At 36.4% G+C, this 24,607-nt stretch overlaps 1 protein-coding gene and 1 long non-coding RNA gene across 8 annotated transcripts in view; both read right to left on the bottom strand.

Moving 5' to 3' along the window:
• The window catches only part of syt2a (synaptotagmin IIa), a 143,909-nt gene extending 140,495 nt beyond the window's left edge, over positions 1 to 3,414 (bottom strand). For all 4 annotated transcript variants that reach the window (XM_087306535.1, XM_087306538.1, XM_087306533.1 and 1 more), the window contains exon 1: positions 3,254 to 3,414. The gene's annotated coding sequence lies outside the window, so the exon portion shown is untranslated. The remainder of the gene's footprint in view (positions 1 to 3,253) is intronic.
• On the bottom strand, positions 3,254 to 23,569 carry LOC110437845 (basement membrane-specific heparan sulfate proteoglycan core protein). 4 transcript variants are annotated; one of them, XR_015523128.1, is made up of 14 exons: positions 22,474 to 23,569; positions 22,309 to 22,350; positions 19,331 to 19,621; positions 18,954 to 19,223; positions 18,206 to 18,484; positions 16,835 to 17,119; positions 16,464 to 16,754; positions 12,169 to 12,438; positions 10,246 to 10,524; positions 9,846 to 10,109; positions 8,290 to 8,415; positions 7,681 to 7,730; positions 7,541 to 7,592; positions 3,254 to 3,640 (listed from the first exon to the last, which is right to left on the bottom strand). It is a non-coding gene; the product is annotated as a basement membrane-specific heparan sulfate proteoglycan core protein (long non-coding RNA). The 4 variants fall into 4 exon arrangements; XR_015523130.1 differs by lacking the exon at positions 3,254 to 3,640 and adding an exon at positions 9,688 to 9,727 and having other exon boundaries at positions 6,292 to 7,592; positions 8,290 to 8,472; positions 9,842 to 10,109; positions 22,309 to 22,347; positions 22,474 to 22,542; XR_015523127.1 differs by lacking the exon at positions 3,254 to 3,640 and having other exon boundaries at positions 6,282 to 7,592.
• Positions 23,570 to 24,607: the final 1,038 nt, after the last annotated feature.

The raw sequence follows: 24,607 nt of genomic DNA, 5'->3' as shown, positions 1-24,607 counted from the left end.
TAAATAAAAATAAAATAAAATTAAGTGAGGCACCACCTGTGATGAACTAATGGCTGTTTCTCAATATGCGTTCTTCAGCGGTCTTGCGTTCTCGTGTTCTCGTGAAACGTCATCATCAGCTGCCTAAGTTCAGTTCCAATACTCAAGACCGCAAGTACGGAGGACGCGTGAAACTTCCCGGATGTGATCTTGATATCGAGGACGCACCGATGCAGACTTGAGCACCGAACTCCCTCTGAAAGTCCCAGAAGTCATTGCGACTGGAGGTGGGAAGCGCAGCATTTTATCTAGATTACTTATTAAAGTTCAAAGATATTTACCTCAGGAGTTTCCCTAAATGAAACGATGAAAGTAAACATCACCATGGACATCTTAATAAAGGAATAAACACATTAAGGGTGTTTGTTTGCTGAAATTCGTATTAAAATCTGTTTTATTTATATTGTGCAACATATATTTATAATGTTTTTATGCAAAGTATACATTTTGGAAAGGGGAAAAACAATAAATCGTTGTATGAAGGCTGTAAAGTTTAAATAATTCACAATTTAAAACACGTGAAGGTCATGTGACCATCAGGAAGAACGGAGCATCTCAATTCTCAAAGGACGCGTTCTCTGCCCTCGCGGTCTCCTGAGTTTGTTCTTCCGAGGACACCTGGCAAGACCGGTCTCCACAAGAACACAAGTCCGTTCTCTGCATTCTTGGAATTGAGAAACAGCCATTGTAATTTACTGATGTGAACCAACGTTTAATCCATTATTAGAAGTACCATAATAACATGCTTGCACATGCCACAGAATTATGAAGGTTTATAAGCTTAAAAAAAATAATAAAAAATCTATGGTTCAATTTCTGCTCACAGAGACATCAATAATCAGCGTATGAATCTCAACAACAATGACAATTAACAAAATAAACAAAACTCACAAGCATTACAAACAGGAGACTAAAAGTGACAACATCAACAGCGTCAACAAAAACAGCAGAATCAACAGCAAATAATGAAAACTGCAGCATCAATAACCTATAGAATGTATTCATACTGCAATGCATGCTGGGATTTTTGTACTTTGCCACACCCAGCACTATGTAGAATATGAGGAGGACAGAAGAGGCTTTGCTGGTGCCAGACTCCATATTTCAGAAACGTTTGGACTACTGGTATTTTCACCCACAATCATCTGTAGGGTTTAATATATTTTATAAATGTCTTGTAGATGCCAAAGGGCAGAAGCAAATTACCAGACTTGTTCAGTCTGATAGAAAGACAACATTAAAGTCTATGTGAGCCAGAAGTTGCTGAGACTTTTATTTCAAGATGTTGATGTACTTTGATGTACTGAAATGAAACATTGACCAGTGGGTGGGGCTTTCTTTTACGCAACATTCCTTAATAGTAATCTAACGTTAAGAGAATTAATATGCAGTTGCTATGGAAACCCTCAAGTTGACATAAAGAGAAGAACTGCCACTTTAAATGCTGAAGCAAACGGTCGAACTTTAATTGAAGATTACCAAAACAAACGTTTTTATTCAGTGGATTAGCTTGCACGGATTACTTATTCACTTTACAAATAACAATGTGAGCTAGCAAAATAAACATTGTAAATTTAGATATCAACTTTAACTCAAATAACAACTCGTTGCAACCAGGTTCTGCAGAAGAGCATTTCTGAACACTTACATCAAGAATTGAAGCAGCAGCAGCTGCAGAATAAGAGCAAACTAGTAGCACCCTTGTTATCAGAGAACAGCAAATTGAGGCTACAATGCACACAAAACGATATAGAATGCAATACAGAAGATTAGAAAAATGCTTGCCTGGTCTGATGAGTCTTGAATTTTTCTGCAGCATTTGTAAGGTCAGAATTAAAAGTAAACAACAGAAAACAATACATCCATCCTGCCCTGTATTGATTCAGGCTGCTAGTGGTGCAGTTATGGATGCAATATTTTCCTGGCACATTGAGCCCCTTAGCACCAATTTTTTATTGTTTAAATATTACATTTGAACTGAATGTATTGTTTTTTTGACCATATCTGTTCCTTAATGACCACAGGACCACAGTGTACTCATCTTGTGATGGCTTCAACCAACAAGATGCTCCACCATGTCACAGAACTCAATATAGTTTCCTGAACATGACTATTTGTAATCTACCATCATTTAACCTTTCAAGTTGCCTATAAAGTATCTAAATCCAACAGAGCACCTTTGGAATGTGGTGTAAGTCAGACAATTTAAGTCTTTTTTGCTATGTTTATATAAGTTGATTTTATTGCTTATTTAAAAAAAAAAAAAAAGTTTGCTTGGGGTGACATTTCTGAAATTGCATGTTGTTTCTGTAACATGTGGTTACTTTGGTTGCAGTATGTATCACAGATTTCTGAAATGTAAGGTTCTGATAAGTGTGGAAAAACTGTTATCCATATTTGAATTTGTATTTACGGTAGCATATATTTATGTTTTTACAGTTTTGCCAATGAGCCTAGGCTGAATACACATATGGTATATGTAATCAAGGATAAAACACATGGAATAAATGCAAGAAAAAAAAAAACTTGCAGAGTACTATTATTTTTTTCAGCAGATGTTGCTTGCTAATTGGCCGTTTTTTTTTTTCTCTTCCATTTATTGCTAAGATATACAATAGGATATTGCGCCCTCTACTGGTTATATAAAGCATGTAAACTGGTCCAAATGACTGATGGTTTTGCAAAATATTCCTTTTGCAAAACATTTAATTTAGATTAAAAAAAGCAACTGGATTACGAGATACTTTTTCAAAAACAAATGTTAATGTTAACAAAACTTTTGTACAACATTTAATTTTTATACTTTTAAGAAACTATAGGTTTACATCTTGCAATTCAAAATTGATAGAAAAACAAGTGGAATAATTTTCTTTTTTATTGAATAAATTACAAATTTATTATTTTTAACATCTCCAAGATTATCTGAACCCTTCTACAGGGCAAAATGCACTGAAGTCTGTTATGAAAGTAAGCATTCAAGGGTGTACTATAGCTCCGATTAATTACGAAAGTCATTGTCCTATTTGGCTTCAGAAATACTGTAAAAGAAAAACTGTACTGACCCAACACCAAATTAGATTTTCTCATATATCTTAAACAAAATGGGTTATTAAGCATTTAGTAAAATGACAGAATAAACAATGACAAGGATTGACAAGTAATTAAAGAAACCCTGGATATAAAATGCATGCATCATATTTTAAAAGCCACTCACCATACGTGCTGAATGTCCTAGCGAGGAACTTAATGGAATGTCAAGCCAAAGGGACTTAGAAAAGCACTGAAATTGTCTCCTTTGGGTTTTCTTTAAAAAATAAATGTTGGCTTGGGAAGCCTGGTGTCATTCACTAACCGGCCCACAGCTTAAGGATCAGTGGGTGTAGAAGCAGAGGAGAACATACATGCTCACTCAGCCCTTCAATATTTTACTGCTGTACTTGCCAGCAGTGTCTCCTGATTGGCTGAGCCGCTGCACAGTAATCTATGCTCTAGCCTTTAATTGGATGGAGACAATTTATGAGGCCTGTCTAGCCTTATTCCTGTTGGCTCTTGCTCATTTTGTCTTTCTCTCTCTCTTTCAGACACCGATGATAGCTGAGCTCTGCAATATCACATGAAGGGGATGAATGAACAGAGGTAGAATATTTAGAAACTAAAAATAATGCCTTTAACATTATTTTATGTAATGCTGTTGTACAAAATAGAAAAAGTACAGGCAATAACACAGGAACCAATATCATTAGCACTTTATCAAGTACAACTAATTATGAAGCAGGGATTAGGTTGCATCTCATTTTACTTTTAGAATTGCTTTATTTATGCTGCGATTGAATTCAATTCATGTTTATTTCAGTAGCGCTTTTACAATGTGTCAAAGCAGCTTATTTGTTAAAGCAGCTAACATAGAAGTTCTAGTACAGTCCAGATTAGTTCAGTTTACTGGCCCACATGTGTCTTAGGATAACTGGGCCACATTTGCACCTACACGTGTGAGCCACTTTAGGTTTAGACTCAGATTACCCTAAAATGTATGCCACATTTTTTGCCAACTGTGGCCCACATTTGTCCTCCATCATTTGGGCCAAATTGATCAATTTCCACATGGGCTCACATTCAGATTACATTTCGCCATAAGTGCCAAATCTTTGCCTTTTGCCATTTATGAATTTGAATCTTTGGACCCACTTTGGCATTGTACAGGTGGGCCACTTCAGACTCACATTCATTGTGTCTGGGCCGAAGGAAGACCACCAGTGCCGTATAACTGCCTAAAGTGGCCTACATTCATATGCTATCTGGGAAAGTTTCTTGACTGGATTGAGTTCTGAGACTGTGGAGGACATTTTAGTTTAGTGATTTTACTGTTTTGCTTAAGAAACCAGTTTTAAGATTATTTGAGCATTGAAGGGGCAGACAATTTCAGGGCAAAAAAAAAAAAAAAGTAAGAGTTTGACAATTGTATCAGTAAATAAGTAGTGGGGCTCTTCAGCGTATGTCAACAGTTTTCTACTGTTTATTTTTAAGCAGGCTGAGGCCGTGCAATGTAATTAAAGGCTTTCCGTATCACCTCAATTTCCCTAATATCTTTCTGCCTCATGTATTCAGTACTCATCAGGGACAAAGCAGAAGTAAAATGAATGAATGAATGTTTGTTTTAGAAAAACAAATGTAAAATGTTTAACCAATTTGGTGGATAACATTAATTAAACAGCAATGTTGCTAGTCAAGACTAACAGGTTTAGATTTTAATTGTTTTTTTATCCTTTATTTAATTTGAATGTTAAACTCAGTAAATATCATTTTAGGTGTTAGTGCCCATAATAGAAAATAATAATAATAAAAAAACGTTTGTCTGGTAGAAGCCAAATCAATCTCTAGGCTAGAGGGAGTCCTCCTCGTGCTCTTGATGGCCAGACCGCCCCTGGAGCTTTGTGACAGTTTAGCTAAACAGCAAAAGGGCTGATCAAAGTACTGTACATGAAGAGAAAAACAAAACAAAAGCAATATTAAAAAAATTAATTGAATGTTCAACACAACATGAAAAGACAAATTAGAACAAATCTGAGTATATAAGCATACCAGCCAGCATTTGTCCCTGAAAATCTGGGAGAGGGATTAGGTTTGGGGGTGAGGTGTCTGAATAACATAGTTGAGAACCGGGTACTGTGTACTGTGGTGTTATAAATTAATTCATTCATTCATTTCAAGCCTGAAAAGGTCAGCCTAAAACTGAGACATTTTTGTTTTTGCGACCAACTTAGCATTACAGGTTTTCTAATGGTAGTTAATAGAAAGATTTTGATCTCCATAATTGTGTGAAAATGTGGGCACCCCTGTCATAAAGGGATGAAGATTGTCTGCATCAGTACTCAGGTTTGTTGTTGGGTTTAAAAGATGCTCAGTTGTTTTGGTGCCTAAAGTTTAGAAAATATTAGCCAGAATACTAGCCTTTAACACAAGGCAGGACAAATCTATGAGTTGGTGCCAAATGATTGGCTAATTAGATATTTTCAGTTGAGCAGGCACTTATATCTGCAGTTAATGTATATTAGAAGAGTTTTTAATTATAATTATGTGAGATGAGGAAAAAAGTTAGCTACCTGGATGCAGATGATAGCAGAATCTTATTAAACATCAACAAATGACCAAAGCCACTCTTTAAACAAGGTTGAAATATAATTTATTTGACTCACAAGAGAACTGTAGGTGAACTACAAGATTTTGAAAAATTATTAAGACATTAGAGGCTGTATATCACCACTAGATGGCAGGGTCTGCTCGTTTGTTGTTCTGGAATTTGAATAGGAAGTTTGTGAGGTAAGTAGCTACTGTTTTGCTAGTTCAAGCCGAGTGTTAATTAATAATTTAAAGCTAATTTATTTCCATTGCACAAGTACATGATGTAATCAACTACACTCAGACTTCTTATTAGATTGTTAAGGTGTCTTGGTAATTAGTTATAATACAAATATGTATTTATTTATTTATTTATTTATTTATGTATTTATTTATTTATTTATTTATTTAATTATTTGCCTCAGTAGTGTATTTGGATTAAATTGACATGATAAACCGGTGGAAATCATGAAAATGTAAATAATCCACAACAAAATATAAAAAATACAATCTTACTAGAAAATAAAAACCAGTACTTTAGAGAAACATATAAGCATGTGACAGTAGAAAGCATAAAAGCTTTTGATCAATATGTACAGAATAAGACAAAATAATAGACTTCATGTCAAGAGGCTTATGTAACAGTGTCAATTTTTAATCTCCTCATACAATTTCCCAGTGTGAAATCAGGGAGAAAAAAAAGCACATAAACACATAGACATAACATCGCAACAGGAGATGGGGACAGGGGATGTGGATATAGTTCGATGAGGGCGGGCAGCCATCCGGTCCTGCAGCTGAAGAGCGCTGGTCATAGACCCACCTACCCCCTCCAAATTAGATTATAATTAGACTTTTTGGTTGGGGTAAGTGCAAGTTGACATGTACTTCATGGTTTCCGCTACATTCATTCTTCCGTGGCGGGGCGCCACACCAAAATTTATCAGTACATTACAGCTTCTTATTCAAAATATTCGGTCGTTTTTTAAAAACGTAAAACGTATGAAAAGTTAAGTGAATAATAACTTTTCTGTAACCGTAGTAGTGCTGTACGTTCTGTTTAACCCTTTAAGGCGACGTGCTGACCAGATCGGTGATCCATGAGACCAGCAAACACAGCGTAGCTTTCAGTTAGGATGAACACATCCATAATTATAGTTTATTTATAGATAACGGTCTGTGGTTCTGCATATAATGACTTTATCTTGCTGAAATTTATAGCCGTTTCACTTTACTTCAGGACGCATTAATGCCGCTGTCCGCTCCGCAAGTCTATCGGAGACATTTATAAATATTCCTAGCAAATCTAATAAATGTTGGCGATATACACAATACATAAATGCACTAAATCACACTTCAGCCGCGTTTATTTTAGGGCGCGCAAGAAAATTGGCACTTGAGCAGCGTATATTTGAGGGCGCGCAAGAAGTTTTGTGCACGAACAGAGGAAATCGGCGCTCAAGCAGAGATTAGCTCGTAGGCTATTACATGAATGCGATCTCGACTTAATACTGCGCCCATGACATCTGTCAATGAAATAACGCCACATGTAGTGGTAGATCTGTGTAAAATGGCCAACAGAGTCTGCCGCCACAGTTGGAAAAAATCATAGAGAAAACACTGTACTTGCAAAGTTTCATATAGTTAGTTAAATGCCTGTTGACGGAGCAGTATCAACAGATATTAAGCAAACAGTCTACTAATACTCAAATGGATCATCAAAATAAAGTGTAAGCAAAATAAGTAAGCAGGTTTCAGGATAATCAACCCAGTGTTTAGGGTTTAAAATAGTTTTGCTTTATGATATAGAGAGTATCATTTGTTTAAGTTAATTGGTATATATGTTTGATTATGATGTCGGCCAAACACAGTAAATGGCACATACATTTTCACTGCTGGTATTTAGTCCATGTACTTCCTTAGCTGTAAAGCCGCCTCTGCAGAGAAATCACATGATAGACACATAAACAGTAAATGTGGGGAACAAAACAAAAACAAGACAAACACAGTAAAGCAGAATCTTACCGTTTGTTGAGTCTGCCTCTGAGAATACCAGTCCTCTGTTTCTCTCTTCGCTAATAAATACAAGAAACAACATTACAGTGTTAATATTATAAAAAACACATTAGCATAGCATGCATTTTTTCCTTAAAGGGTCATGAAACGTCAAACTAAAGTTTCTGAGGTTTTAATTGATTTGTGTATGTGAACATCGATTAACACAACATTAACATCTATTAGCTCTAATTCAGGGGTGTCCAAAACTTGACCTGGAGCTAGGGCCAATGTCCTGCAGATTTTAGCTCCTACTTGCCTTAACACACCTGCATGGATGTTTCTAGAAAACCTAGTAAGAGCTTGATTAGCTAGCCCAGGTGTGTCTGATTGGGGTTGGAACTCAACTTTGTAGGACACCGGCCCTCCAGGACCGAGTGTGGACACCCCTGCTCTAATCGTAGAGAATGACTAGCTAATTTTGAGCTTTCCCCTATTTTCATCTTCCGAAATTAACATCTCTATTGAGACGGTGTCACTTTCAGTAGATTTGAACTGAAAGATGGTGGTTTCATGACCCTTTAACATTTAAGATGTGAAGTGAAACCAAAACTAACATGGGTGACCTTTGACACTTACCCACAACTCTATATGATTGTGAGGGTCTTTTATATTTGCTTATTAGAATGATGCATCCAATGATCATGATTACAATAAAGCAGATGAGAATTCCAGAGATGGACAGAAGTATTTTTCTTCTGAACACTGTAACGATTAAAGAGATACATTAAGATAAAACTAAATTAGCATTCCTTTCTAAAACTGTATGAATAATGCTTTTCGGTCACACTTTACAATAAGGTTCATAAGTTAATGTTAATTAATGCATTTACTAAGATGAACAAACAATAAACAATACATTTACTACTGTATTTGTTCATGTTAGTTAACGTTAGTTGATGAAGATACAGTAGTTCATTGTTAGTTCATGCATTAACTAATGTTAACAAGCATGGACTTGGATGTTAATAACGCATTAGTAAATGTTCAATTATGATTGATAAATGCTGCACATGTGTTGTTCATGATTAGTTCATGTATTAACTAATGAACCTTATTGTAAAGTGTTACCATAATATTTCACTAGATATTTTTCAAGACACTTCTATACAGCTTAAAGTGACATTTAAAGGTTAGGGTAATTAGGCAAGTTATTGTATAATAATGGTTTGTTCTGTAGACTATCAAAAATATATAGCTTAAAGGGAATGTAGTTAAGTTAGTTAAGAAATGTAGTTAAGTTAGTAGCATCACTACTTGTAGCTACGCTACTGCCCAAAACTGTTGGTGACAGAGTGGTTTGATGAACACGAAGGTGAAGAACATCTCCCATGGCCTGCAAAGTGACCAGACTTAAACTTTATTGAGCCCCTTTGGGTGTGTTTTGGAGGGGCAAGTCAGAATATGTTTTCCTCCTCCATCATCAACGCAGTGGACTGGTCACTATTCTGCAAGAATAATGGTTAAAATGCCTCTGTACAGGACTTTTATCTGTCATTCTCAAGACGAATTGATGCCGCATTGGCCACAAAAGGAGGCCCTACACCAGCGGTGCTCAACCCTGTTCCTGGATATCTACCTTTCTGCATAGTGCAGCTCCAACCCTTATCAATCACACCTAAAACAAATTAATTAGAACCTAAACAGCATATTACAGGCAGGTGTGTTTGATATTGGTTGCAACTGAAATCTGCAGAGAGAGAGATGTCCAGGAACAGGGTTGGTCACCCCTGCCCTACACTATACTTATGAATTATTGTTGTTTAAAACAAGGAGTTTGAGATTCATTGCCCAACCCCTGTATATATGCATAGCATTTTTCATTAAAAAACTGTAACAAGGAATGTTTTATTTAAAAAAAAAAAAAGTTTGATTTAATTTACAATTTAAACTTTAGTATCTTTAGTTTGGTTAAACATACTGAAGTGTAAACTGTAAATGGATCCAGCCGAAACCTAACTTGTGAAACTTCAGTGCTGGGAAAGACTCTCTCTCATTCACACAACACAAACATACACTACAGTCAATTTAGTTTATCCAGTTCACCTATACCACATGTATTTTATTTATTTTTGCATACATTAATAAAGTTACACTGTATATAAGCATTAATAATAAATAAATCCATTACTCACTTAAATTATTGGCTACATAACCCTCACTTGTAGCAGAGAAAAGTGGTATCTCCGTCCTTACTCCTTTGCATTTGAATTCACATTTAATATCTTCTTCGGTTCCTTTCACTGTCAGAGTTTCTGATGAAGCATTGAGCATCATTTCATTCTTATACCAGGTGTAGTTCCACTGTCTGCCATCTGAGATGTTACACCTGAGGGTTATTTCACCCTTCATGATATCACTCAGATCAGTTTCCAGAGTCAGCACGGCAACTGGAAGAGCTTACAGCAAAGTCATACTGTATGTTATTTCATAAATATATGAAAAACATCAAATATTTTACATATTGTGCCACTTTTGTCTTTCAATTCTTTCAACCACAGTATTTCTTTGGTTGACTCCTTTAAAACAACTTACCATAAACTGTCAATGATTGGGTTTTGCTTTTTCCAGTTTTCACCTTCCTGCCCTTCAGCTCAGCTTGACACTCATAGTCCTCATTATGGTTAGACTGAACTGAGAACGTGAGAGTGGTTCCTTTTATGTTTGTCTCTTCACTGGATGCAATTTCTATTGAGTTTCTGAACCACAAGTAGATCCAGTTTTCTGATGTATTGTGAAGCACACACTGCATAGACACTTTCTCACCAGGAAACGCTTCTGTCCATTCAGATTGAATGTGTGGTTCAGGTTGTTCTAAAGTGAAAAAAAGGGGAAAATAACTAAACTTTAACATGAAAGTGGACAGGGAGATAATGGAGAACATGAATCTGATCCTGAATTTAATTTTCTTGACCAATTACAAGTTTTTAGTAAGTGTAAACTGCCAAATGCAGTTGAGCTCAGTTACGCCGCATTCACGCGGGGCTTCAGCGTCAATGCTTGACTTAAGGCGTGTCTGAAGTTGGAGCTGAAGCGATCGTCATAGCAGCGTCAGCCAATGAAATCCAGACAGCATTAGGCCACTGTCTACCTGGTGTGTTTGCATACAGCGATATGATTGGCTGATGCTTCTGTCGGCGCTTGAAAATTTGAGCTAGTCCCAACTTCTGCAGCGAGCAATGCCTCTGAAGCGGCGCCGACGGCTTCACAATGAAGTTCGGCAATGCTTGACGTCACCCATTCAAAGTGAATGGGAAGTGTTGCACTGATGCCCCATGTGAATGGGGCGTTAGTCTCAAATTGCTCGCCTACAGTTAGTGCAAAACGCAGCAGCTAGATTTTTAACAAAAAGCCCGAAATATGCACATGTCATTCCTATTTTGAGGTCTCTCCATTGGTTATCGGCGACAAAGAATCAAATTTAAAATCCTCCTCTTTGTGTTTAAAGCCCTACATGGTCTGGGATCTCAATATCCCAACTGATTGCTATTAACACTCCATCCAGACACTTGCATTCTGCTGATCAGTTTTTATTAAAAATTCCAAAGGCCCATCTCAAAAATAGGGGTGAACGTGCTTTTGCCATAGCAGGTCCTCGCCTCTGGAACACCCTGCCATTAGAATTAAAAAAGGCTTTGTCGCTGCCTATTTTTAAATCAAAACTAAAGACTTATTTATTTTCTAGGTCTTTTAAAGCATAAGTCCTTCCCTTCAGGGCTTCATCGGGGGGTTAAAATGGTCCTGTTCTTAATCATTTTTAGTTTTGGTCAACTGTAGTAGTATCTTTTTATTAGGCAAACATTTTTTTTTTGTTGCTCTTTTTATTGTTACACTTTCTATGTTCTTTCTTATTATGTGCCTATTGCTGTTACTGTTTTTTTGCCCATATCGTTAGATTTTTTTTTTTTTTTTCCTGTAAAGCACTTTCTGCAGCCTTGTGGCAGTTGGAAACGTGCTATATAAATAAACTTGATCTTCAAATGCAAATTTTTGTTGATTTTGATTTTCTTTCTAGGAACCACTGTATAATTGAGAGTATTTACTTAATTTGGTGCATATGCTGACAACCGAAAAGAGATCTTGACTTGATCTTGAAGAGACTTGACCTTATATACACAAGACATTGCACTTCTGATAAAGTCAGTTAAACAGTTGCACATTTCTGACCACTTCAACATTACTTCCGACTTACCGTCTCCAACAAACAACCCCCCCCCCATTCTCCCAAACAGTCTCTTTTAGACGCAATCTACACTATTTATTCTCCACGCACTTCTCCTCCACTGTTTCTTCCTTTCTTCCATCACACATCCAGTTCTCACTTATTGATGTTAATAGTGAAACAGAAACATTCTATGAGCTAAGATTTGTCCTGTTTCCAACAGACTATGTGGGGTCTATAGTTTAAACTATATTCCATAGTAGAAATTACCACAAAGAGGTAACATTTTGACTCACTTTGTACTTGCACTTCCAGAGTCTCACTGTCCACTGAGTAGTTTCCTCTCGTTGCTTTGCAGAGATAGAGACCATTGTCAGAGACAGATTCCAAGTTGATAGTGCAAGCCGGATGTTGGTTTATTTGTTCAGTTTGCTTTGATCCTTTGACTTTATACCAGCTGTACTCCCAACCGACACCAGCCATACTACAGTCAAGCTGAATTTTCTCACCAATGTAGAAGGGCTTAAACCACTCATGTTTTTCTAAGCGTGGTTTAGGCATCACACCTACAAGTTACAGGGCAGAAATAGTTACCTTGTTTAGTCTCATAGAATGTTCAGCAGATATGACACAGCTATTGTTGTTTGAGTTTGTGGTTTTGGTGTCACATCTAAGGCTCCGTTTACACTGTCAGGTCTTGATGCTCAATTCCGATTTGTTGCATATATCTGATTTTTTTGCCTGTCTGTTTCAACACAATCTCACGGCAATTCGTAACTTTTTCATTTAGTGGCTAATTCGTATGAATTCGTACGATCTAATTCGTACAATTTAGTACAATTTGCTTATCCCCCAATGACTGTTGGGGTTAGGGGTGGGGTCAGATGCCACGCCTCCTTTTAAAAATCGTACCATTTCGTACGACTGAACTCGTACGAATTTGTACGAATTAGCCACTAAACTGGCAAAACGTAAAATACTTACGTTTTCTCGTGAGATCAGGCTGGTCTGTTTACACGTTGTTTTAATTGTGACCAGGGCTTTACAATAACACCCGCCAACCCGCCAAATGGGGGTAGATTTCAGCTTTGGCGGGTAGGACAGTCGCTCCCACTAGCCACTTTGGCAGGTTGGAAATAATTTTTACATCGTAGTTTTCTTAAAGCAGGGTTCGACTCGAGAATAAGGATGGCCCAATATGCGTGCAAATGTGATCTTAGAATCGAGAAACAGCACGACTGAAAACAACTGTGTTCGCGCGAAACAAAGCAGGGGAATACCGTATGAGAGGATGTTTTCTCGCGCGCACAGGAGATGTGATGCGCGCGACTTTAAAGCATGCGCGTTCCCGTTTACTTGCGCTTTTTTCCGTTCACTTGCGTTCGGTTCTTTTTGAAAATGACTAGACAAAAAAAAAATGATGCTCGTGTACCAACAGTCCTGCTGCTTTTAAGAGCTAAAATTTAAAATATATACATATATATTCGTAAGCAACAGCAGCAGTTACTGCTTTCGTTTTAATTATTCTCAGGCACGTGATCATCCTTTTATCACTCGTGGTATTTTACCTGCTTTCTTTTGCTTACAGTTGTTTTTGTTAATATAGTTTAATTATCATCCTTTACAATTACATTTCTTTAATATGAGATTATCCAACCATTTGTGTAAATTAACTGCTGATCTGGGACAACACAACATCTAAATCAAGTCATTTTAACATATCAAAGTCACATTTATTTAGATAAAATATATTTTCCAAACAACAAAATTGTGGCTAGTGAAAGTAATGTTGGAAATCTACTAGCCACAGTGGCTGGTGATCAAAAAAGTTAATGTAAAGCCCTGATTGTGACCCATATCCAATTCATGTGTTTACACTTGCCAAACCATTTACAATGTTGCACATGCACACTAGCCAGGATGGAAGAAGTTAGCTTGCTTTTAGCCCTGCGAAATATGTCAAGTGTAGAATAAGCAGTGAATCGTTCAGTCCAGATTTACCCCCATGCAGTTTATGTAATGGTATAGCCCTGATGTGTATGTGTGTGTGTATGTGTATTTGAAGATGTAGCCTTTGTCTGTGTGCACACGGGTGTAAGAGAGAATAAAGTTGTTCTTTGTGTAGCCCGCAGTTCGTGTATAAATAGCGACAAAAAGCAAAAGTTACAACACGAAGTTCGCTCAAATTTAAAATCGATTTTGAGGCGGAGGGGGGAAAGGGCCGTCATTGCAGCTTGCACCTATGGTTTATATATGGTGTCCTCCACCATTCAGAGGAATTTGTGGGTACTAGAGAGATTTCAGGTCTGGTGGGAGCAAATTGTGGCGACTAACTACTTTTCTCCTCCGTGTTTCCTCTGTTTTTATTGTTTAACATGTTGGCGTCTCCACACATGCTCTTTCGTCTGTGTCATTAAACTGCGAAGAAGCACATTGTCGCAAGTTTATTAACATATAAAACAGAATGCCTCGATAAATCCGATCCGCCTGTTTACATGACAATTGCATTGTCACAAATCCGATTTATATCTGATTTATTTCCACATATGAGGGAGGCCAGAAACCAATCTCTGAATATCCGAACGCATGCGTTTTTTTCGTGTTTACACAACTATAGAACAGATCCGATCTGTGTCACATTTGAGCAAAAAATCGGAATTGGGTCACATTTAACTAGTAGAACGTACTATAATAGTATGCTGCTAATATTGTCTGTTAATGCTATTTACAAGCTGTCTGCCAATGCTAACAGCAAACTGCCATACCGATATGCAAGATTCAGCAAATGTAACTGGAAAAAAATAATCTTTCCTTTACACACTTGTGATAGCACTTTACAAAGACAGTACATAAATAATGATCTATTAATATGTAAACTATATGGAAACTATAACTTTATTATGAACTAATGATGAGTTAAGGTATGCATTAATCATGAATTAACTTTAACTAAAACATGAGTCACATGAGTTAATGTGTAAATACTGACTACCTTAATTACTTGTTAGTACATGTTGTTAATTAATGCAATAATTAACATTTAAGTTTAAGTGTTACTTTATAGAACGTAGTAATTATTTGTTTATTTATTATATATATATATATATATATATATATATATATATATATATATATATATATATATAAATATTATATATATATATATATATATATATATATAAATATTATATATATATACAGATTTGTGTTTTGTTTTTGCATTTGGAGCTGATGTTGTGTTGTGCGCTGTGGAGCATGCGCAGCTTTCTCTCTCTCTCTCTCTCTCTCTCTCTCTCTCCCCCTCCCTCTAGAGCTGCGCTTGATTGCGGTCCAGCCGTGTTGCGTGTGGGAGCGTATATAAGCTGGAGGAGAGGAACAATGGGGAGATCTTTCTGCTTGGTGCAGGTCGCAAATCTCCGTCGTCGTCGTCGTCGTCGTCGTCGTCGTCGTCATCGTCGCCGCCGCCGTCGTTGTTCCGAGCGTCTCCTATCTCCTGCCCCAAATTGTTGGTTGACGGTGTGATAATTGATCGATTTCTGTTACTGACAATTTAATTATTTTCTAAAACGGCTCTCTGTTAAACCTGAACCTATTGGGTTTTCTGATTAAATATGTATATATATTATTTTTGGTTAGAAACAGAAGCGGTAGGTTAGGAATCGCCATTTACTTTAAAACGTTTTCTCCTGGTTTGTGGCAGCAAGGGAGAAAGGGAAGTTTGCTTTATTTTATTTGGGGAACTTTTATTTGAACAGGTAAGTTAGAATTATATCCCCGCAAGTTAGCTGTCTTTTTGTTTATTATTTTGGCCAGGATTCCCTTCCGAAGAGATGCTTCTATCTTTGTTGTCTAAAAAAATTATAAATATTGTTACTACTTGATCAGCTTTGTGATTATTGTGAGTTGGGACAGGAGAAGGGGAAAACTCTAAATTGAGTATTTGAGTTTATTTCTTTGTTTTTTTTACACTTGGTATTGTTCCTACCAACCCTAGACTGGTCGGGACGTAACATTAAGCTAAATGTAACCAACATGAACTCATGAGCTGTTAATGTAAAGTTATGTCATGACTTTACTTGGAGGGGCACATCACTATTAACTCATCCTTAACTACTTATGAATTCTGTTCATGTTGATGTTGACAGAACACTTTATTCAGTGAAAACTCATCAGTTATACGTGCATAAGGAGTTCATGAGTAGTTAAGAATGGGTTAATGATGATGTGCCCCTCCAAGTAAAGTCACAACATAATTATACATTAACATATCATGAGTTCATCATAGTTAAATTAAGCATTAACTAATGTGGTAATTCATACATTAATTAACAAACAATCATGTACTAACAAGTAATTAAGGTAGCCGTTATTTACACATGAACCCATGTGACTCATGTTGTAGTTAAAGTTCATTCATGATTAGTGCATACCTTAACTTATTCATAATAAACTAATGTTTAGTTTACATATTAATACATCATTATTCATGTACTGCACTTGAACTTGTTCCTTTGAACATTTGTACTTCTAATTTTCTGAACTTTTTCTTGCTTGTTTCTCAATCCTAGTATATCAAATCGTCTTTACTTGCCGTCAACACGAAGCTGCAAGTTTTTACTTTCTGCTGTAGTCACTGGTGTTCTCGTCAGATGTTTTCCTTTGCAGCTGTACACTCCTGAATGACTAATGCTTGCTGAGCTGATTGAGAGCGTGTTTCCAGATAAAGAAATGCTTTCATCATTAGGAAGCTGCACTGCATCTCTGAGCCATTCATAGCCCCATTCATTCGAATCCCCATCAACTAAACATTTCAGGGTCACTTTTTCAGTTCGGTAAAAAGATTTCCATTCAGACTCAATTGACAATTTCGGTTGAGGTGGTTCTGCACATATAAAAAGAAGAACAATACTACAAAACTGACGATTTTCTAATGTTTAACTGTATGACAAAGATTCCCCTTACCTCTTATGACCAGATTTATAAACTCAGTTGATGTAAATGTGACCCCTCTTGTTTTTACTTGACAAGTGTATGACCCATTGTCTGAGTATACAGTACTTGAGACTGTGTAAACAGGGTTTTTGAGGTCACTGTTTACTTGCACCTTTTTGCCACCGGAATCTTTCTGCCACAGGTATTCCCATTGAAACATTTGCTCTTGAATGCTGCAGTGAAGTTTGACTTGTTCCCCCGTGTATAACTCTGGATATGCTGGATCTTGCTTGAGAAGGACTGTTGGCTGTGATGCTTTAAAACCATATAAAACATGGATATTGTGTTAATTAATACTATTCTTTTTTTATTATTGAAAGAAAAACAAGTTATTACAAACAAGGATTTGACAAGACTTTTCTTTCTTCTTTTTTTTTGTTACATTTTCCCCGTATGACCAGCCTCCCTCCCATTCAGAAAAAAAGTAAATAAATAAATAAACTATTAATCAAAATTATAAAAAAATATATAAAAAAATCTATTATATTAATAACAAAAGTATCATAAAATAAATTAATGATTTAATACTAACGTTAAAAAAAAATTACATAGTAACAGAGTACAGAGTTTTGATAGGACAATGAGAAAGTATTTAACATTAATGTTTGCCCATTGAGTTTGATTGCATTATCCTTATAAGCATAGACTTCTATTAGTTTTAGTTTAGGGAAAGTGTTAGGCCTTTTTCAATGTATTCCATACTGTATAAAAACGTTTAGTAGATCCTCTAAGAGAGTATTTAATTTTCTCCAATCTTAAGAAAGGCATCATATCACTAAACCAGCGTGAAACTAAAGGTGGTTTACTTGATTTCCAATGCAAAGGCAAAAGCATCTTCATAATTATTGGGCATGACTGTATGTTGTTCAAGTACCCCAAAAATAGCCATTTCAAAGCTAGGCCTAATGTCTTTATTATATGCTTTGGACAGAATTTTAAATATAGTTGTCCAATAATCGAACAGTCTGGGGCATGTCCAAAACATATGAGCCAAATCTGCTTTAGCAGAATGGCATTGCTCACATGTGTCGCTTATATTTGAGTATATTTCATTTCATTTTCTAGTCGGCTTAGTCCCTTTATTAATCCGGGGTCGCCACAGCGGAATGAACCGCCAACTTATCCAGCAAGTTTTTACGTAGTAGATGCCCTTCCAGCCGCAACCCATCTCTGGGAAATATTTGAGTATATAATTAATTTTATGACAATATTATGTCTTTAAAATAAACTTATTATGAAAAAAAAATTGTATTACAACTTTTGAAAAGTTTATCTCAAATGTATTTCACAGTGTTACATCACGATATTTACCATGACATGTTGCTCAAAGCTAAAACTCACCATGAACTGTTAATGATTGTGTTTTGCTTTTTGCCGTTTTCACCATCCTGCCCTTCAGCTCAGCTTGACACTCATACTCTCCATTATGATTGGACTGAACTAAGAGTGTGAGATTGTTTCCTTTTATGCTTGTTACATTATTAGGGACAATTTCTATTGAGCCCCTGAACCACGAGTAGATCCAGTTTTCTGATGTATTGTGAAGCACACACTGCATAGACACTGTCTCACCAGGAAACGCTTCTGTCCATTCAGATTGGATGTGTGGTAGAGGCAGCTCTAATGGGAACAAGGGAAACATAAACCAAACTGTAAGGTCCGCTGGATTTCATCTGAGGTATGTACAAATGGGAATTGTTGCACTAAAGATTTAAATATATCTATATTGTTAGAGATTTGGTCTCCAACAAGTCTTTTGATTAGAGTAGTATGGGTCGTACGTGAAACACTTGAGATTTGATACAGACTGCATTCTTGACCAGGGAAATCTATTTTAAATACAAAATGATGGTATATTTTTGTACATATTTTCAGATGGTCTGTTAACAATATTAAGCATTAACTGATGCAGTTTTGAACATAATTACCACATATCCTCATCTAAAATGTATCTAATCTTTATTTATATTTACATAATATGACAGCAGCTTTTCCCTGTAACTTAACTGATATATTGTAGCCTCAGTAAATGGACAGTGGAAAAAAACTGCAGTAGAAATGAACACACAGACGTAAATTATGAACTCACGTTGAACTTCCATTTGTAGCGTCTCACTCTCCACTGATAAGTTTCCTCTTTTTGCTTTGCAGAGATATCCGCCAGTGTCAGAGAGAGACGCAGAGTTGATCTTGAAGGTTGGCTTTGCATCTTTAATAACAGTTTTAATTGATTCTTTAATCCTATACCATTTGTATTCCCAACCAACACCAATCCTTTCACAACTGATCTGGATTTTCTCCCCAGTGTAGAATGGCTTAAACCACTGACGTTTTTTGATTTGTAGTTTTGGCATCGCACCTAAGAATCATAGTGGTAAATTTAACTAATTTATAACCGGTTTCTAAACTTTTTTTTTATTTCTTTCAAAGACAGATGTTTATATTTGCAGAAGAGTCTTTACTTGCCATAAATACGAAGTTCCACCTTTTCGCTTGGAGATGTAGGCATTTCCATTCTTGACAGATGTTTTCCTTTGCAAGTGTAGACTCCTGAATGACTCACTTTTGCTGAGTTGATTGAAAGTATGTTTCTCGATAAGGAAATGTCTTCATCCTTAGGAAGCTGCACTGCGTCTCTGAACCATTCATAGGTCCATCTATTTGAATCTCCGTCAACTGAACACTTCAGAGTCACTTTTTCAGTTGGGTAAAATGATTTCAATTTTGACTCTATTGACAGTTTTGGCTGAAGTGTTTCTGCAGGTAAACAATATAACAGCTGAAATTTGGGACTCTCTAAGGAAAATAAGGATACTGAACTAAGGGCTTAACTGAGACTATTCAAAACTCTGATTAGGCTATACAGCCAGCCTAATCTCACGAGGAAACGTAAGTATTTTACGGTCTGTCAGTTTAGTGGCGAATTCGTACGAGTTCAGTCGATTTTTAAAAGTAGGCGTGGCACCCAACCAGACCCCAAACCCCAACCGTCATTGGGTGATGAGCAAATCGTACTAAATTGTACAAATTAGATTGTACAAATTCATATGAATTAGCCACTAATTGCGTTGATATAGCCCACCTTGCCCCAGAATAGTGCTGTCACTGCTAGGACACAGTTCCAGTATGAGCATTTGCATTATTTTTGTCAGTGATTTCAGGACACAGATAATGCTGGTGAAAATCTGAAGGGTTGTAAGAAGATTTGATAGACCAGGGGGGGATATTACAGAAAGGTCCTAGCTTTAAAACCTTATTGTATTGGTTTGGTAACCATAACCCCATTACAAAATTTATCTGGACCAGCTCTGGCCCAAACAATCAGCTTTTGCTTAACCCACATACCACAGTGAATTACGGTACATGACTGGACCAAGTTGCCAGACAATGGCCAAACATGCACCATATCTAGGCCAAGTCTCAGTTAATAACAACAGCAATGAAATTGATAAAACTGATAAAGCAGTGGTTCTCAAACTGTGGTACGTGTACCACTAGTGGTACTCGGGCTTCCTTCTAGTGGTACACGGAGGAATGAAATATGTCATGTACATGGTGCATATAATTCAAAATTTATTTAAAAATTATGTAAATAATATGCCATATATTATATATATGCTATATTTCTGAGGTAATTTGCCAGGTTTTTTTTAACTGTGCAGAGTTGTAGCTGCTTTACTGGGCCAACTATGCTACTGTATTTCAATGCTGCTTATTTTGGTGGTACTTGGAGAGACAGTTTTTTTCTGAGGTGGTACTTGATGTAAAAAGTTTGAGAACCACTGTGATAAAGTGATCTGATTGGTAGAAGTTTTTTCTTAATTCAATAATAATAAACATGTATTTAAGATGGGGGTCAGTAAAGGCCAAACCTACATGGCCCACATATCAATTATTAACATCTGGTTCAAATACTACATTTTACATTATTCCCAAGAATTGTGTGCTGCCTTAAAGATGGCGCCACCTCTGCCTATCCCGGGCCTTGTTTGGCCCACATGCTGTAAGCCAGAGCTGGATGAATACCTGGTATGCCAGCTTTATGCCAAATCTGGGCCAGAATTCTTTGCTACCTGGATAGTAATTTCAGTTAGGACCACATTTAGGACAATAGCTATTACGGCCTGCTGTGACTGAACAGTATAGTTCGGTACACTGTGGTAGGCATTTCAGTCAGTTTCTACTCTCTAATAAGCAAACACTACCTTAGCACTTCAGAACGGTGACGCAAGACTGGATCCAGACTTGCAGCTGAATGCTACTGGTTGACAAAGAATCATCACCAGTGCATACAACAAGGAAGGCAAGCAGCAACACAGGAAGCATGAAAAAACTACGAGCAAAAGTTTATTTCAGAATCCTGAAATTAAAACTAGACAAAAAATAAAAAAGACACAACTTTGAATTATTATCAACACCTTTTGGACTCTAACATGAACTTGGAAAGACAGAATAACTTTTTCAAGGGGTTACAGGGGCTGGTAAAGAATAAATATATCAATGTGAGGTTTGTGGAGAATGGCATTACATTTTTTGCAGAATAAAAATAAAGATGTTAAACAGTAGAAAGACCCTTAAGATGTGACTTTCCATGACAATACGCATAAGAAATTACAGTCAGCCACACAACATAGCACAGTAAGCACAGGAACTGCAAGCAGCATTACAGAGACCAACAAAGCATCACAGAGTTATAGCACAAGAGTCTGATGCTGTATGGTCTCTTCAAAAGATGATTTTCAAAGTGATTATAGCTTCTATCATAAAAATGTCACAACTTGGTTTGTCTGAAAGCTTGCTGGTTTTGTTTAACTATTTCGTTTAGGCTAACACATTAGCAGCTAATTCACTGTTGGTTCCTTGTTAACAGAGTTAATGTCAAAATTGACAAAATTTAAAATTTCTTATTTAAAGATAAAATACAATTTTGTAAGATTGGATAAGAATCCCAAATCACATTTGGCATCTGTAACACAAATTTGTGAAAAATGTGAAAAAATACCAACGTAACATCATAGGCTTATCATCTTAAATTAAAGCGCTGCTCTCACTGTGTGATTTCAGCCATGCCCATACGTCAGGTCGTCTGAGACGATCTTGAAAGATTCCTGCAATACTAGGCTAAAATATGTGATCTTTGATGGTTGGTTTGATAATGAGATGAGGAGGTGGAGAGAAAAAATAACGAAGGCAGCTAACAGGTATAACTCTAAAGACAGGTGATATATGGAAACCAAACTAAACAGAAATTAATGAAAGAACAAAATGGACTGTTACCTAAAATTATGCTCTTAAACTAGAGAGATGGGCTTGGAATTGTAAACTGGATCTAGGAAATTTATAATCTTCAACACATTGTTTCGTTAAAATACACTGGTCAGAAAGACAACAAGAGTGCACATAATAAAATAAAAAAACACCTGTTGTACAAAATGTAATCTTACTGTCAACGTTGTCTTGAGATGCCCCCCTCACACAGACTGCTGCTGTAATTTTAACGCAAGGAATTAGGGATTGTGTTGATGGCAGATTCACAACTACACAGTGTTTAATTATTTGCAATGGTTTTTATTGAAGTCATAATTAATATGTCAAATATGGTATCCTACCTGTCAAGAGGATCATTTTAAACGCTTCCATTTGTGCTGCAATCAAAGCTCAACCTTCAGCGAACAAAGATGTTGCATGATTTCTCTGAAAAGCATCCTGCTGTAACCGCATTCTGTCTATACCTGACAGGAAATCATGACATTGTGTCTACAACCATTTCAACTACAAAGCCAAGATGTTTGGTTTACGTGATCATTAAAAAAGATTTATTACCATTTTTATAACTTTTAATTTTTTTTAAATCAGTGAACATTGTGTGTTATCCATGCATTGTGTGTTTAGTGTGTGTATACAGTTTATTTAAAAAAAAAAAAGTGTTGAAATTGTAAAAATATATGTTTAAAAAAAGTGGTCATTTTCCAGCCATGCATTTTTAAAAATTTTAATATGCAAAACAAGAAAAATCAAATATTATACTATTTTATTACTAATACATTCTGTTTTGTTTTGGTTTCGGTTTGAAGCTTTGTGGATGTGGTTAGTGCCCAATTTAATAAATGTTGGTAAAAAAGTGTTACATGGACCTTCTTTTTCTTCCAACTTTCTCTTGCTCTTGGATTATGACAGTGGGGCAAAAGAAAACATTTCTAGCTCTGGAAATATATATAAAAAAATCACACTTTAGCTTGTTAGGCTGCATTTAAATGCTTAAGCTTTTCAATGTTTGCATTGCTGCTCAATGCAAATGCATTAACATGCTCGCTTTCCACCTGATGTCAGTGAAAAGTATGTTACAACATCTCTGACAACACACATTCTTATAACATGCAATTAAAAAAAATGCACAGCAAATAATGCAGTTCACAGTGCAAATGTGTAAATGTGATGAACCTGGCTGCTTCCTGTTTAAAGTAAGCAGTGTTGTCTTAGATGATCAGAGTGACAAAGAACAAAAGTGGAGCCAGAGCGTTAGAGGAGACTCACTAGGTGAGTTCCAAGAGTAGAGGTGTAAGATTGATGATGACAGTGCAAGCTGGAGCTGGGGTGATTTAATTATATTTAAAATTGCCTGGAAAAGGTTCAATTAAGATATAAATCAATGTTCTATTTTTAAATGAGAACACATAAGTAATTGTCATTGGTCCAAACTCATTGTTCTAGTACTGATTTGAGGAGTCTAATCACTTTCCACTTGCAAGTGTTCTAGTGAATCAGTCACTAAAATTTAATAAACATATCTCTTCTCTTATTAGGCGCAGTTTCTATCAACTTTGCCTATTATCAAAGTTAAACAATTTCTTTCTCAAAAACTCCTCAAAATGGCTGCATGCATTCATCACATCATGAATACACCACTGCAACTTTCTATATTCTCAAATTATTTTCATCAAGTGCCACCTCAGAAAAAATAGTCTCTCCAAGTATCACCATGATGACCAGTATTGAAATACAGAAGCGTAGGCCCAATAAAGCAGCTAAAGCTCTGCACAGTTAAAAAACTAGGCAGATTAGTTCCTATTATTAAAAATATTTATCACTAGCCCCTTTCACACATACAGACAATTTTCCGGAAAGGTTGTATGTGTGAACAGGTCCTTTTTGAAAATACCGGTAAATTCGTTCTGGCTTTTTTCCGGAAAGAGAAGTTGTAACATTACCGGCAATTTGCCGGAATGCTGCGCTGTGTGAATGCAGAAGGAAGATTACCGTAATAAGCGCGTGCACGTCTAGAACGTGCTGACGTGAGACGTCTGCTTTAGCCAATCACAACAGTCAGACGCATTTACGTCCGCGCGGTTTGTGAGAATAAAAACCTTTGAATATTTTTCCAGACACATTTAGCTGCTAGAAGTTAGTCAGATCACGTTTATATGTTCTTCTTTATGCCAACTGTGTAAATAATCATCGATGAGATGCTTATGATAAGCCGTTGTTTGTTTACCTTTTAGCTTTGCGTGTGCCTTTGAAACAGCCTGTGAGCGCCTGCACACGCACATATTATGAACATCTCGACATGAGAAAGTGACCCTGCGAAAGTTGTTCACAATATTGATCATCCACAGAGTTTGTAATTTAGTCAAATGTTTACAAATACAAGCGCAGCCGTTTAAAGCTCATTTGTGGTGAATGATGTCAGAATTTACCGGTATTTTGGAATGGATGTGTAAATGCTCCTTTCCGGAAAATTTCCGT

This window comes from Danio rerio, chromosome 23, assembly GCF_052040795.2.
Source record: "Danio rerio strain M-AB ecotype USA chromosome 23, GRCz13ab, whole genome shotgun sequence".
In the NCBI taxonomy this organism is placed as follows: Eukaryota; Metazoa; Chordata; class Actinopteri; order Cypriniformes; family Danionidae; genus Danio; species Danio rerio.
The sequence above is the reverse complement of the archived record's forward strand: the minus strand, read 5'-3'. Positions and strand labels throughout refer to the sequence as shown.